Genomic DNA, 12,653 nt, shown 5'->3' with positions numbered 1-12,653 from the left:
GGCCATAATGACATCACCAGAGAGACAGAGACTCCGGTTGTTTCTCTCATCAACAAAGGCCGTAAAGGAGACAGACACAAAGGCAGACAGAAGCTGATAAAGACAGACATCAAAACAGACACATATACGTACACATGCCCTTTGCTTTTTGAGGATTCAATAGCTCCGCCACTGCTTTTGAGATAAGGGCCTCTGATTTGTTCTGAGAATGAATATCAAAACTAAAAAACCTGGGGTAAAATATTTGAAGATGAACCCAGTGAAGAGTAGGTTATCTCACTCTCTATGCCCTCTATTGAAACAGAAACGACAGGAAACATTTCTCTGAATGTCTCAGAATGATTTATGCCCCAAGCCAAATCACCCTGGAACTGTGGGTTATCAAGGCGTTTCTTTAAGGACACCGTTCATAACCGTATCAGCCATACATTATAGCTAATTTTTCAATTGGAATTGAAATAAAAATGAAATAACTCATTTTCTTTGCGCTGCACAATCTGACCCTGTTTGGATGAATAATCCCTTTGCTTTAATGTGTTTAATTGAGACTAATATGAAGTGATCTGATAAGGCCGGGCTCTCTCTCTCCCGACGGGGCCAATTGAAAAACTGAAGAAGGGAGTAAGAGAGAAGAAGAAGAAAGGAAGAATGGGCAATTCCACTCCAGGACAGCCCCAAAATATTTAGGGTATCTCAGATTGTTCTGGCAATTCTCACATATAAACTTAATTGGTAGGAAGGATGTTTGACATGCTTTTTACAAACAGTTTTTGAGAAAATGATGATGAAAGTGACAATTGTAGGTACGTTTTTTAAACAAAATCATCAAATATGTTTTAATTCTGAATAAATTCATGTAAAAAATCTAGACAAACTCCATATTTTAGAGCACACTATAAGGAGTATAATGAAACCAATATGTTGTCTGTATCATGTAGCCTAGGCTAGGGTCTTACAGAAGGCATCTATAGGTCTAAAAGGGCCTCAAATGGCCCTTTTCATCATGATTTTCCCAAATGTAAAAAGCATGTCAAACATCCTTCATCCCAATGAAGTTTATATGTGAAAATTCCTAGAACAATCTGAGATACCAAAACAATTTTTCGGGCTGTCCTGGCGTGGAATCGCCCGAATATGATTTTATGGAGAACTAGCCAGGAGCAGGAGTCAGTGGCTTATTTGCTTCCACCTTATTAGACCAGATAAAGAAACAGAGAGAAAGGAGTGACAGAGAAAGGAGTGAAGGAGAGAGAAAGAAGTCATTATCCCTCATACCCTTTACATTAACCCTCATATCACACTGTTACAAAGGGAGAATGTGTTATACAGTTTTAATAATTTTAGGGCTTTTGAAGCCATTTGATGACATTGTTAAACAGAAGACTCAACCCAACATGTCTAGTGCATTTCATGGGAATTACATGATCAGGCATTACAAATTATGTTTCACAGTGCATTCGGAAAGTATTCAGACCCCTTCCCTTTTTCCACATTTTGTTACGTAACATCTCCATAACATCTTGTTTGTAACTTTAGGAGGATGACATCATAGATGACAATGAACAACCTGCAAAGGGTCATGGGAATAAGGTGGTTTTAATAATTGAGCTGCCGTTCACCGTCTATCCTATCAGCACCACGGGTCATATGGGAAATGGGCTGACCGTCTGGCGCCCCGCTACCAACAATTCCCAGCAGATTTGATGTCACAGGAAAATCATTACCCCCCAAAGGTTGTGGTTGGCTAATGCAGCTGTATACGGTTAATGTGGTCCTATCAAAAAGTACTCGAAGGTTCCAAATATGATGTAAATCTAATTAGCATCAGCCCCCACCTCTGACCTCATTTTACATTTCAATTGATCAGATTGCTGCTATCTATCTGGACCCAAAGATATTACCATAATTTGTCTTGGGCGCTCTCTCCATGCCATTAGACTGAACACAATTAATTTCCCTGCATGGTGAGTGGCTACATTGTCAGAAGTCCCCTTTTCCTCCCTTCTCCTTACAGTGTCTTGAAGTCAAACCTTACAGTACGCTGAATACAACCCTACAGAGAACACTGCAGTCAGTGATATGTGTGGGTTTGAATCTGCTCCTCCTGCGTAAGACTGTATTAGCCTGCTGAGCTAAAGCCTAGGCACTAAGCCACCTCTGTTAACCCATTTGTTCCCAATTTTTCCAGACATGCCACTGCGCAAATATTGTGACCCTATGTCACGACTTCCTCTGAAGCTGCCTCCTCTCCTTGTTCGGGCAGGCTTCGGTGTTCGTCGTCACTGCCCTTCTAGCCACTGCCGCTCCTCATCTCATCATTCCATTGGTTTTGTCTTGTTTATTACACACACCTGGTTCACATCCCCTCATCAGTACCTGTATAAGTGTTCCCTCTACCCCCTTGTCTTTGTGTGTGATTGTTTATTGTGGAGGTTAGATTAGCTCTGTGGAGCTCTTTGTATTTGTATCGGAGGGTTATTTTCACCCTTGTGCTTTGTTGTTTTCCAGTGCGACTGTTTTCCGCACTGGAGTGTTTGACGTATTGCTGCGTACTACTGTGTTTCAGAATAAACCCTTTACTCTGTGATTTGCCCTCCTGCGCCTGACTCCTTCAAATCACTCATCACACCCTAACATGTAATCCAATTACGCACTAATGCCAGATAGTCTAAAATAATGAAAGAAAAAACTCAATGTAGCCTATAGATATAAAAAATATGAAGCTATTGTTTTCTCTTTATTCAACCAGTTTTTTAAGCTGTTGAATACAGACTTCTGGTGTCAAATGTGTCTGTAAAAGTACACCTTGGAGATTTATGCTTGTGGTCTTCTGACCATTTTCAGAAATGATCTGAAACTTCTCTGAATCATACTAGACCCCTTAATAATGCATAATACAGTATATGACTTATTTGTTGATAAGTATAACTGTCACACCCTGGCTCTGGGGACTCTATATGTTGAGCCAGGGTGTGTAGTTTCTATGTGTTTTGTTCTATGTTCACAGTCTAGTTCTTGTATTTCTATGTTGGCCAGAGTGGTTCCCAATCAGAGGCAACGAGTGTCAGCTGTTGCTGGTTGTCTCTGATTGGGAGCCATATTTAAACAGTCTGTTTTCCCTTAGTGTTGTGGGATCTTGTTCCTTTTGGTGTGTTCCGTGTTTGTTGTGTTTAACATAGAACGTCACGTTATCGTTTGTTGTTTTGTTGCTCGTGCATTCATTAAATAAAATAAGTATGTTCGTTCATCACGCTGCACCTTGGTCCACTCACTCTAACGATCTTGACAGAAGATCCCACCATACCAGGACCAAGCAGCGTGTCCAGGAGCAGGCAGCCTGGACATGGGATGAAGCGCCGGGAAAGGAGCTGGAGAGGTTGGCGATGGCCCAGGTGGGCAAAGTGTGGTCCTGGGAGGACATGCTCGGGGGAGAAGGGCCATGGGCTAAGATTAAGGCCCTGGCGAGAGAGGAGCAACGGCGTCAACAGTGTCGTCGTCGGACGGACGAGAGGCAACCCCAAAAATTTTTTAGGGGGGGGGCACACGGCATGGGCGACTGGGCAGCAGGAGGCTGCCACAGGGCGAATTGGGAGGTTGGCAGAGGAGGCCGCCAGGTTACGGGGGCCACTGGTCAAAGAGGGGAAGGAAGGTGTAGAGGCATGGCGAGAGGTACTGGGGTGTGTTACCAGTCCGGTCCGGCCCGTTCCAGATCCCTGCGTAGGGCCAGTGGTGTGTGTCCCCAGTACGGTCCGGTCTGTTCCTGCTCCCCGCACCAAGGTAATGGTGCGCGTCGCCAGCCCGGCCCGGCCTGTTCCTGCTCCTCGCACCAAGCCTACGGTGCGCGTCGCCAGCCCGGCTCGGCCTGTTCCTGCTCCTCGCACCAAGCCTACGGTACGCGTCGCCAGCCCGGCTCGGCCTGTTCCTGCTCCTCGCACCAAGCCTACGGTGCGCGTCGCCAGCCCGGCCTGTTCCTGCTCCCCGCACCAAGCTAACGGTGCGCGTCGCCAGCCCAGCCCGGCCTGTTCCTGCTCCCCGCACCAAGCTAATGGTGCACGTCGCCAGCCCGGCCCGGCCTGTTCCTGCCACTCGCACCAAGCCTACAGTGCGCGTCGCCAGCCCGGCCCGGCCTGTTCCTGCCACTCGCACCAAGCCTACGGTGCGCGTCGCCAGCCCGGCCCGGCCTGTTCCTGCCACTCGCACCAAGCCTACGGTGCGCGTCGCCAGCCCGGCCCGGCCTGTTCCTGCCACTCGCACCAAGCCTACGGTGCGCGTCGCCAGCCCGGCCCTGCCTGTTCCTGCCACTCGCACCAAGCCTACGGTGCGCGTCGCCAGCCCGGCCCGGCCTGTTCCGGCCACTCGCACCAAGCCTACGGTGCGCGTCGCCAGCCCGGCCCGGCCTGTTCCTGCCACTCGCACCAAGCCTACGGTGCGCGTCGCCAGCCTGGCCCGGACTGTTCCTGCTCCACGCACCAAGCCAGGGGTGCGAGTCGTCAGCCCGGTCCGGCCCGTTCCTGCTCCACGCACCAAGCCAGGGGTGCGCGTCGTCAGCCCGGTCCGGCCCGTTCCTGCTCCACGCACCAAGCCAGGGGTGCGCATCGTCTTCCCGGTCCGGCCCGTTCCTGCTCCACGCACCAAGCCAGGGGTGCGCATCATCAGCCCGGTCCGGCCCGTAGCTGCTCCACGCACCAAGCCAGGGGTGCGCATCGTCAGCCCGGTCCGGCCCGTTCCTGCTCCACGCACCAAGCCAGGGGTGCGCATCGTCAGCCCGGTCTGGCCCATTGCTGCTCCACGCACCAAGCCAGCGGTGCGCATCGTCAGCCCGGTCCGGCCCGTTTCTGCTCCACGCACCAAGCCGCAAACACAGCCGTGTTTGTTGTGTTTAACATAGGACGTCACGTTATCGTTTGTTGTTTTGTTGCTCGTGCATTCATTAAATAAAAGAAGTATGTTCGTTCATCACGCTGCGCCTTGGTCCACTCACTCTAACGATCTTGACAGAAGATCCCACCATACCAGGACCAAGCAGCGTGTCCAGGAGCAGGCAGCCTGGACATGGGAGGAAGCGCCGGGAAAGGAGCTGGAGAGGTTGGCGATGGCCCAGGTGGGCAAAGTGTGGTCCTGGGAGGACATGCTCGGGGGAAAAGGGCCATGGGCTAAGATTAAGGCCCTGGCGAGAGAGGAGCAACGGCGTCAACAGTGTCGTCGTCGGACGGACGAGAGGCAACCCCAAAAAATTTTAGGGGGGGGGCACACGGCATGGGCGACTGGGCAGCAGGAGGCTGCCACAGGGCGAATTGGGAGGTTGGCAGAGGAGGCCGCCAGGTTACGGGGGCCACTGGTCAAAGAGGGGAAGGAAGGTGTAGAGGCATGGCGAGAGGTACTGGGGTGTGTTACCAGTCCGGTCCGGCCCGTTCCAGATCCCTGCGTAGGGCCAGTGGTGTGTGTCCCCAGTACGGTCCGGTCTGTTCCTGCTCCCCGCACCAAGGTAATGGTGCGCGTCGCCAGCCCGGCCCGGCCTGTTCCTGCATAATCCCTTTGCTTTAATGTGTTTAATTGAGACTAATATGAAGTGATCTGATAAGGCCGGGCTCTCTCTCTCCCGACGGGGCCAATTGAAAAACTGAAGAAGGGAGTAAGAGAGAAGAAGAAGAAAGGAAGAATGGGCAATTCCACTCCAGGACAGCCCCAAAATATTTAGGGTATCTCAGATTGTTCTGGCAATTCTCACATATAAACTTAATTGGTAGGAAGGATGTTTGACATGCTTTTTACAAACAGTTTTTGAGAAAATGATGATGAAAGTGACAATTGTAGGTACTTTTTTAAAACAAAATCATCAAATATGTTTTAATTCTGAATAAATTCATGTAAAAAATCTAGACAAACTCCATATTTTAGAGCACACTATAAGGAGTATAATGAAACCAATATGTTGTCTGTATCATGTAGCCTAGGCTAGGGTCTTACAGAAGGCATCTATAGGTCTAAAAGGGCCTCAAATGGCCCTTTTCATCATGATTTTCCCAAATGTAAAAAGCATGTCAAACATCCTTCATCCCAATGAAGTTTATATGTGAAAATTCCTAGAACAATCTGAGATACCAAAACAATTTTTCGGGCTGTCCTGGCGTGGAATCGCCCGAATATGATTTTATGGAGAACTAGCCAGGAGCAGGAGTCAGTGGCTTATTTGCTTCCCCCTTATTAGACCAGATAAAGAAACAGAGAGAAAGGAGTGACAGAGAAAGGAGTGAAGGAGAGAGAAAGAAGTCATTATCCCTCATACCCTTTACATTAACCCTCATATCACACTGTTACAAAGGGAGAATGTGTTATACAGTTTTAATAATTTTAGGGCTTTTGAAGCCATTTGATGACATTGTTAAACAGAAGACTCAACCCAACATGTCTAGTGCATTTCATGGGAATTACATGATCAGGCATTACAAATTATGTTTCACAGTGCATTCGGAAAGTATTCAGACCCCTTCCCTTTTTCCACATTTTGTTACGTAACATCTCCATAACATCTTGTTTGTAACTTTAGGAGGATGACATCATAGATGACAATGAACAACCTGCAAAGGGTCATGGGAATAAGGTGGTTTTAATAATTGAGCTGCCGTTCACCGTCTATCCTATCAGCACCACGGGTCATATGGGAAATGGGCTGACCGTCTGGCGCCCCGCTACCAACAATTCCCAGCAGATTTGATGTCACAGGAAAATCATTACCCCCCAAAGGTTGTGGTTGGCTAATGCAGCTGTATACGGTTAATGTGGTCCTATCAAAAAGTACTCGAAGGTTCCAAATATGATGTAAATCTAATTAGCATCAGCCCCCACCTCTGACCTCATTTTACATTTCAATTGATCAGATTGCTGCTATCTATCTGGACCCAAAGATATTACCATAATTTGTCTTGGGCGCTCTCTCCGTGCCATTAGACTGAACACAATTAATTTCCCTGCATGGTGAGTGGCTACATTGTCAGAAGTCCCCTTTTCCTCCCTTCTCCTTACAGTGTCTTGAAGTCAAACCTTACAGTACGCTGAATACAACCCTACAGAGAACACTGCAGTCAGTGATATGTGTGGGTTTGAATCTGCTCCTCCTGCGTAAGACTGTATTAGCCTGCTGAGCTAAAGCCTAGGCACTAAGCCACCTCTGTTAACCCATTTGTTCCCAATTTTTCCAGACATGCCACTGCGCAAATATTGTGACCCTATGTCACGACTTCCTCTGAAGCTGCCTCCTCTCCTTGTTCGGGCAGGCTTCGGTGTTCGTCGTCACTGCCCTTCTAGCCACTGCCGCTCCTCATCTCATCATTCCATTGGTTTTGTCTTGTTTATTACACACACCTGGTTCACATCCCCTCATCAGTACCTGTATAAGTGTTCCCTCTACCCCCTTGTCTTTGTGTGTGATTGTTTATTGTGGAGGTTAGATTAGCTCTGTGGAGCTCTTTGTATTTGTATCGGAGGGTTATTTTCACCCTTGTGCTTTGTTGTTTTCCAGTGCGACTGTTTTCCGCACTGGAGTGTTTGACGTATTGCTGCGTACTACTGTGTTTCAGAATAAACCCTTTACTCTGTGATTTGCCCTCCTGCGCCTGACTCCTTCAAATCACTCACCACACCCTAACATGTAATCCAATTACGCACTAATGCCAGATAGTCTAAAATAATGAAAGAAAAAACTCAATGTAGCCTATAGATATAAAAAATATGAAGCTATTGTTTTCTCTTTATTCAACCAGTTTTTTAAGCTGTTGAATACAGACTTCTGGTGTCAAATGTGTCTGTAAAAGTACACCTTGGAGATTTATGCTTGTGGTCTTCTGACCATTTTCAGAAATGATCTGAAACTTCTCTGAATCATACTAGACCCCTTAATAATGCATAATACAGTATATGACTTATTTGTTGATAAGTATAACTGTCACACCCTGGCTCTGGGGACTCTATATGTTGAGCCAGGGTGTGTAGTTTCTATGTGTTTTGTTCTATGTTCACAGTCTAGTTCTTGTATTTCTATGTTGGCCAGAGTGGTTCCCAATCAGAGGCAACGAGTGTCAGCTGTTGCTGGTTGTCTCTGATTGGGAGCCATATTTAAACAGTCTGTTTTCCCTTAGTGTTGTGGGATCTTGTTCCTTTTGGTGTGTTCCGTGTTTGTTGTGTTTAACATAGAACGTCACGTTATCGTTTGTTGTTTTGTTGCTCGTGCATTCATTAAATAAAATAAGTATGTTCGTTCATCACGCTGCACCTTGGTCCACTCACTCTAACGATCTTGACAGAAGATCCCACCATACCAGGACCAAGCAGCGTGTCCAGGAGCAGGCAGCCTGGACATGGGATGAAGCGCCGGGAAAGGAGCTGGAGAGGTTGGCGATGGCCCAGGTGGGCAAAGTGTGGTCCTGGGAGGACATGCTCGGGGGAAAAGGGCCATGGGCTAAGATTAAGGCCCTGGCGAGAGAGGAGCAACGGCGTCAACAGTGTCGTCGTCGGACGGACGAGAGGCAACCCCAAAAATTTTTTAGGGGGGGGGCACACGGCATGGGCGACTGGGCAGCAGGAGGCTGCCACAGGGCGAATTGGGAGGTTGGCAGAGGAGGCCGCCAGGTTACGGGGGCCACTGGTCAAAGAGGGGAAGGAAGGTGTAGAGGCATGGCGAGAGGTACTGGGGTGTGTTACCAGTCCGGTCCGGCCCGTTCCAGATCCCTGCGAAGGGCCAGTGGTGTGTGTCCCCAGTACGGTCCGGTCTGTTCCTGCTCCCCGCACCAAGGTAATGGTGCGCGTCGCCAGCCCGGCCCGGCCTGTTCCTGCTCCTCGCACCAAGCCTACGGTGCGCGTCGCCAGCCCGGCTCGGCCTGTTCCTGCTCCTCGCACCAAGCCTACGGTACGCGTCGCCAGCCCGGCTCGGCCTGTTCCTGCTCCTCGCACCAAGCCTACGGTGCGCGTCGCCAGCCCGGCCTGTTCCTGCTCCCCGCACCAAGCTAACGGTGCGCGTCGCCAGCCCAGCCCGGCCTGTTCCTGCTCCCCGCACCAAGCTAATGGTGCACGTCGCCAGCCCGGCCCGGCCTGTTCCTGCCACTCGCACCAAGCCTACAGTGCGCGTCGCCAGCCCGGCCCGGCCTGTTCCTGCCACTCGCACCAAGCCTACGGTGCGCGTCGCCAGCCCGGCCCGGCCTGTTCCTGCCACTCGCACCAAGCCTACGGTGCGCGTCGCCAGCCCGGCCCGGCCTGTTCCTGCCACTCGCACCAAGCCTACGGTGCGCGTCGCCAGCCCGGCCCTGCCTGTTCCTGCCACTCGCACCAAGCCTACGGTGCGCGTCGCCAGCCCGGCCCGGCCTGTTCCGGCCACTCGCACCAAGCCTACGGTGCGCGTCGCCAGCCCGGCCCGGCCTGTTCCTGCCACTCGCACCAAGCCTACGGTGCGCGTCGCCAGCCTGGCCCGGACTGTTCCTGCTCCACGCACCAAGCCAGGGGTGCGAGTCGTCAGCCCGGTCCGGCCCGTTCCTGCTCCACGCACCAAGCCAGGGGTGCGCGTCGTCAGCCCGGTCCGGCCCGTTCCTGCTCCACGCACCAAGCCAGGGGTGCGCATCGTCAGCCCGGTCCGGCCCGTTCCTGCTCCACGCACCAAGCCAGGGATGCGCATCATCAGCCCGGTCCGGCCCGTAGCTGCTCCACGCACCAAGCCAGGCGTGCGCATCGTCAGCCCGGTCCGGCCCGTTCCTGCTCCACGCACCAAGCCAGGGGTGCGCATCGTCAGCCCGGTCTGGCCCGTTGCTGCTCCACGCACCAAGCCAGGGGTGCGCATCGTCAGCCCGGTCCGGCCCGTTTCTGCTCCACGCACCAAGCCAGGGGTGCGCATCGTCAGCCCGGTCCGGCCCGTTCCTGCTCCACGCACCAAGCCAGGGGTGTGCGTCGTCAGCCCGGTCCGGCCCGTTCCTGCTCCACGCACCAAGCCAGGGGTGCGCATCGTCAGCCCGGTCCGGCCCGTAGCTGCTCCACGCACCAAGCCAGGGGTGCGCATCGTCAGCCCGGTCCGGCCCGTTCCTGCTCCACGCACCAAGCCAGGGGTGCGCATCGTCAGCCCGGTCTGGCCCGTTGCTGCTCCACGCACCAAGCCAGGGGTGCGCATCGTCAGCCCGGTCCGGCCCGTTTCTGCTCCACGCACCAAGCCGCAAACACAGCCGTGTTTGTTGTGTTTAACATAGGACGTCACGTTATCGTTTGTTGTTTTGTTGCTCGTGCATTCATTTAATAAAAGAAGTATGTTCGTTCATCACGCTGCGCCTTGGTCCACTCACTCTAACGATCTTGACAGAAGATCCCACCATACCAGGACCAAGCAGCGTGTCCAGGAGCAGGCAGCCTGGACATGGGAGGAAGCGCCGAGAAAGGAGCTGGAGAGGTTGGCGATGGCCCAGGTGGGCAAAGTGTGGTCCTGGGAGGACATGCTCGGGGGAAAAGGGCCATGGGCTAAGATTAAGGCCCTGGCGAGAGAGGAGCAACGGCGTCAACAGTGTCGTCGTCGGACGGACGAGAGGCAACCCCAAAAATTTTTTAGGGGGGGGGCACACGGCATGGGCGACTGGGCAGCAGGAGGCTGCCACAGGGCGAATTGGGAGGTTGGCAGAGGAGGCCGCCAGGTTACGGGGGCCACTGGTCAAAGAGGGGAAGGAAGGTGTAGAGGCATGGCGAGAGGTACTGGGGTGTGTTACTAGTCCGGTCCGGCCCGTTCCAGATCCCTGCGTAGGGCCAGTGGTGTGTGTCCCCAGTGCGGTCCGGTCTGTTCCTGCTCCCCGCACCAAGGTAATGGTGCGCGTCGCCAGCCCGGCCCGGCCTGTTCCTGCTCCTCGCACCAAGCCTACGGTGCGCGTCGCCAGCCCGGCTCGGCCTGTTCCTGCTCCTCGCACCAAGCCTACGGTACGCGTCGCCAGCCCGGCTCGGCCTGTTCCTGCTCCTCGCACCAAGCCTACGGTGCGCGTCGCCAGCCCAGCCCGGCCTGTTCCTGCTCCCCGCACCAAGCTAACGGTGCGCGTCGCCAGCCCAGCCCGGCCTGTTCCTGCTCCCCGCACCAAGCTAATGGTGCGCGTCGCCAGCCCGGCCCGGCCTGTTCCTGCCACTCGCACCAAGCCTACGGTGCGCGTCGCCAGCCCGGCCCGGCCTGTTCCTGCCACTCGCACCAAGCCTACGGTGCGCGTCGCCAGCCCGGCCCGGCCTGTTCCTGCCACTCGCACCAAGCCTACGGTGCGCGTCGCCAGCCCGGCCCGGCCTGTTCCTGCCACTCTCACCAAGCCTACGGTGCGCGTCGCCAGCCCGGCCCGGCCTGTTCCTGCCACTCGCACCAAGCCTACGGTGCGCGTCGCCAGCCGGCCCTGCCTCTTCCTGCCACTCACACCAAGCCTACGGTGCGCGTCGCCAGCCTGGCCCGGACTGTTCCTGCTCCACGCACCAAGCCAGGGGTGCGAGTCGTCAGCCCGGTCCGGCCCGTTCCTGCTCCACGCACCAAGCCAGGGGTGCGAGTCGTCAGCCCGGTCCGGCCCGTTCCTGCTCCACGCACCAAGCCAGGGGTGCGCGTCGTCAGCCCGGTCCGGCCCGTTCCTGCTCCACGCACCAAGCCAGGGGTGTGCGTCGTCAGCCCGGTCCGTCCCGTTCCTGCTCCACGCACCAAGCCAGGGGTGCGCATCGTCAGCCCGGTCCGGCCCGTAGCTGCTCCACGCACCAAGCCAGGGGTGCGCATCGTCAGCCCGGTCCGGCCCGTTCCTGCTCCACGCACCATGCCAGGGGTGCGCATCGTCAGCCCGGTCCGGCCCGTTGCTGCTCCACGCACCAAGCCAGGGGTGCGCATCGTCAGCCCGGTCCGGCCCGTTTCTGCTCCACGCACCAAGCCAGGGGTGTGCGTCGTCAGTCCGGCACAACCAGTGCCTGGGTCACCGGTGCCTGGTCAGGTACCGGTCAGCTGCTCCACACCGGAGCTGAAGCAATCCGCTCCTACGATGTCCAGTCCAGCTCCAGCCAGCGGGGCCAGACCGGACCAGGGGCGCTACGGGGGGATTATTGGAAGGTGGTGGGCAAGCCCAGATCCGGAACCGCCTCCGAGGAGGAATGCCTACCCAGCCCTCCCCTGTTTGGTTTATGTGGAGGCGCGGTCGCAGTCCGCGCCTTTTGGGGGGGGTACTGTCACACCCTGGCTCTGGGGACTCTATATGTTGAGCCAGGGTGTGTAGTTTCTATGTGTTTTGTTCTATGTTCACAGTCTAGTTCTTGTATTTCTGTGTTGGCCAGAGTGGTTCCCAATCAGAGGCAACGAGTGTCAGCTGTTGCTGGTTGTCTCTGATTGGGAGCCATATTTAAACAGTCTGTTTTCCCTTAGTGTTGTGGGATCTTGTTCCTTTTGGTGTGTTCCGTGTTTGTTGTGTTTAACATAGGACGTCACGTTATCGTTTGTTGTTTTGTTGCTCGTGCATTCATTAAATAAAAGAAGTATGTTCGTTCATCACGCTGCGCCTTGGTCCACTCACTCTAACGATCTTGACAATAACTTTAACTTAAACTTTAAACTTTAAAGCACAAGCATTTTGTTCTCTCACTATTGTGACCAATGGGATTAAATGGATTAAGTGACTTTCACAGTAAAAGTA

Source organism: Coregonus lavaretus (genome assembly GCF_964263955.1).
Source record: "Coregonus lavaretus genome assembly, contig: HAP1_SCAFFOLD_1731, whole genome shotgun sequence".
Classification (NCBI taxonomy): Eukaryota; Metazoa; Chordata; class Actinopteri; order Salmoniformes; family Salmonidae; genus Coregonus; species Coregonus lavaretus.
The sequence above is the reverse complement of the archived record's forward strand: the minus strand, read 5'-3'. Positions refer to the sequence as shown.